The sequence below is a fragment of the Dufourea novaeangliae genome, unplaced genomic scaffold, assembly GCF_001272555.1.
Source record: "Dufourea novaeangliae isolate 0120121106 unplaced genomic scaffold, ASM127255v1 scaffold178, whole genome shotgun sequence".
Lineage (NCBI taxonomy): Eukaryota > Metazoa > Arthropoda > Insecta > Hymenoptera > Halictidae > Dufourea > Dufourea novaeangliae.
In genome coordinates, this window is record NW_015374050.1 from 5207 (window position 1) to 8878 (window position 3672).

The following is a 3672-nucleotide window of genomic DNA, read 5'->3' on the forward strand; positions in this document are numbered from 1 at the left end:
TTTTATTCTTTTTTCAGGTCAAATATTAATCCGTTTTTTTGTACATTTATATGTAAAAACTATAGCCAGATATAAAATACAGATAAATTGGAATTTTGATTTTGATATATTTTTATACTTTAACTCGATGGGCTACCGTAAAGTGATGTCACGATGGACCCCTCACGCGTTGACCGACCATGACCGGGCCGCTCGTTTCAGCATTTGTCAAAGTTTGTTCCTCCGTCAACACCGGCAAAACTTCCTTAAGGAAATTATTACTGGAGATGAAAGTTGGTACTTTACGAAAGTGACACGTATCACGCTTTTTGGCTTCCTCGTGGCGAAGTCTCGCCAGGCCAACAAATTTTTTTTCTTCTTTCTTAACGAGGAGAAACCTTCAAAAGACGTACCGTCTCTGCTGAGGGGGGGGGGCAGAGACTCAGGCGTCAGGCCGGCTGCAGGACTGCATGTCATACGACTTCCACAGCCGGCCCAGCCCATGCTCCTCCCCAGAAGGGGGAGGAATACACCTAGTTACGAGGGGGGCAAAGCCCCCGCAGGGACGAAATCTAACCATCCCTCCACCTCCACCGACAGGATCGAGGGGTCACGACCCGACACTGTCTCCTGCTTTGAACTGACCGCGACAGGAGTGACACCCCCAGTGTCATCCCCCAGTTGCGTCGCTCTGCGAGCAGCACGAGTGGCCACCGCGGCTGTGATCCTCTAAACCAGGCCTGTCCAACATGTGGCCCGCGGGTCATTTCGCCAGACGACGCGGTCCCCACCATCACTCAGTCCATACCCCACTACTCGCTTGCGCTGCGATGCGATCGTGTGGCAAGAGGTACGTGCGGGTAGGAATTTCTGGAGCGTCAGAAGTGGGGACAGTCAGAGCATGTACACACGCTTTCTTGCCTCTGTATCGTCGGGCTTCTTGTGGATATGGAGGGGGGTCATTCCCTTCGGCTGAAAGAGCAAGCCGGTAGGGGTGATTATCGATTTTGGCCCGCGGGCCACAAGTTGGACAGGCCTGCTCTAAACTCATGTGCTCGCAGAGCAACCCGCCCGACTCGCGATGCTTAGACACCGCCGTTCGACGGAAGGGGGGAGCGTGCGTGCCATGGGACCCTAGGGCCACCTGTATCGATCCCCCCTCCCGGGAGTGGCAGGACTCCCACAGAAGCAGCAGCACGTTGTTGCCTCCGATCCCGCTCGTCGGTCTCCTTCCGACTAATGATCTCCTCGCAAAAGACGGCCACGGCGTTCTACGACCCCTCGTCGCAGACCATGGCTTCCACTACGGCCCGCAGCGAGAGATCCCATCCGATGACGCGCTGGAGGGTCCGCCGTTCACCAGCGAACGACGAGCACTCCTCCAGCGCGTGCTGCGCGGAGTCCAGCTCCGCGCCGCACTTCAAGCATTCCGCCGTCGCCTCTGCCCCAATCTTATGTAGATACTCACCGAAGCATCCGTGCCCGGTGAGCATCTGCGTGAGGCGATAGGTCATTTTGCCAGGACCACGGTTCAGCCATGCATCTAGGCATGGCAGGACCGCCCCTACCGCTCGCTTTCACGCGTCGCAGCTCCTCTTGAGCTGCATTCGCCACGCTCGGCGGGCGATTTCCTGGGTCCGGCGCTGCTCGCCAGCCCAACCAAACCCCAATCCACACGACTGGAAATTGATGCTATTAGTATTTTGGGACTCGCAGGGAATACTTTTCTGGAAACTTTTGGAGCCTAACCAGACGGTCAACGCAAGCTGTTACAGAGACTAGATCCGCTAGCTAGTCATTGTCGTGCGAACAGAACGGCCAAAACGACTCGGCGTCCAACTTTTTCACGAAACACTTCACCTCACTGCGTAAAGTTGACGCGTGAGTAGCTCGAGGAGCTAGGATGGTTTACTGTTTTCCATCCACCGTATAGCCGGACATTGCACCTTCGGACCTTCACATGGTCCGAGTTATTAAACGACATCTTTTGCGCAAGAAGCTTGACAATTATACGACCCACAAAAATTATATTGGTTACATTTTTGCATCCCAGCCCTGATCTTTCTGAGAGGAAGGTATTCAAAACTTGCCGAACAGAAGCTTGAATATTATTCATAATGATGGTGATTATATCCTGCAATAAAAATGAAGTTTTTATAAATACAAAATAAAAATAAAACTGATTGAAAATGGCACGGATTTATAGAAGAGCTCCATATAATAACTTCTCTAGTAATGCAAAAATTGGAATTCCAATTTATCCGTATTTTATATCTCGGTGTATAGTTTTCGCATACAAATATTCAAGAAAATAAATTAACATTTGACCCGAACAAATAACAACAAATGGCATCTTTGAATGTGTTGTTTAAACAAATGAATTATTCTGGAAGCCGAACCATATAACTGGATTCCTTATAAAAAACCAACTATATTGTTCTTTAAACCGTTTTTCTAACTCTAATAGTTTCCGAGATATTCGACCAAGTATACTTCACACCCCTAACTTTGAGGGTTGTATTCACCCCTTTAATGTGGATAAGAACAACTAAAACAAATACGTGTCAAATATTCGTATAAGAACTACTATCTCACAGAGTTGCATCAAAATCGACGATTGCCACTTCAGGTTCTTCCCTTGTTAGATCCTTCTTTTAATCATCCTGTATACCGAAAGTTTTAGGACTAGGTAAAGTAGAAAGGACTGGATGGCATGGGCATGGTGTCACACAGGAACATGCAAGCAACGAAATGGTAATTATTTCGCTTTTTTCACAACGCGATGTCGATCCGGGACGAACCCTTTTGTTCTTGATTCTAAATTATTCTCCAAACTCCAGGACTCAGACAACCGCTGCATGTTATCACGACTTACCTTATTGTTAGACTCTTTTCTCTTTTCTCCTTGTTTCTGGTCGTTTTTCACAGCATTTTTCTTCTTCTTTATATCACATGCAGCACAATGGGGCTATCGTGGTGCCATTGTTTGTGCTTGTAATGCGCCCGGGGCACACCAGTCTGGATTAATCTCGCACGATTTCGTGAAATCCTCCTATCCCCTTCCCTCGTCAACTCAATTCCTGTCTCTTGGCAACGAAATTCATGCTATTACCTGGTTCCATATTTCTTATTAAAATCGTCCGATCCATTATTAACACAATGTAACCTCGATTAAGACGGTTAATAGGAATACAAAATACTTCTGGTAATCGATTTAGCGAAACAGAGATAAGATACCTATGACTAGAGAAAAGTGAACATCTATTGCTTCCCTTGATTGTCTTTTATTGTGTAGAGAAGGTATACGAAATTATATGTTACCAAAATAAAGAATGTTAAATTTATTTAATATTTTTACACTTCTTATTAGGTGTACTCATAAGACATCCACTATTTCTTGACGAAATCAATATTCGTTTTTATGAAAGTCAATGATTTATGTTGTCCTATTTATCATTCTTAATCAGTGAAGAATTTATAAGATACTTTTTTATTTAAAATGTATTGACTCAGAATAATTAGAAGAAATAGTGGACTAGTTGTTGGTACACCAAATATGTTACAAACAAATATATAGTTTTTTGAATAAGTATATAAGGAAAGCATGGAGAGTATCCACGTCTAATTGTAAGCAGATTTTTGACAAACAAGAATGCACTTTGTAACTTGCAAGCAAAATCTAGAATCTACAGC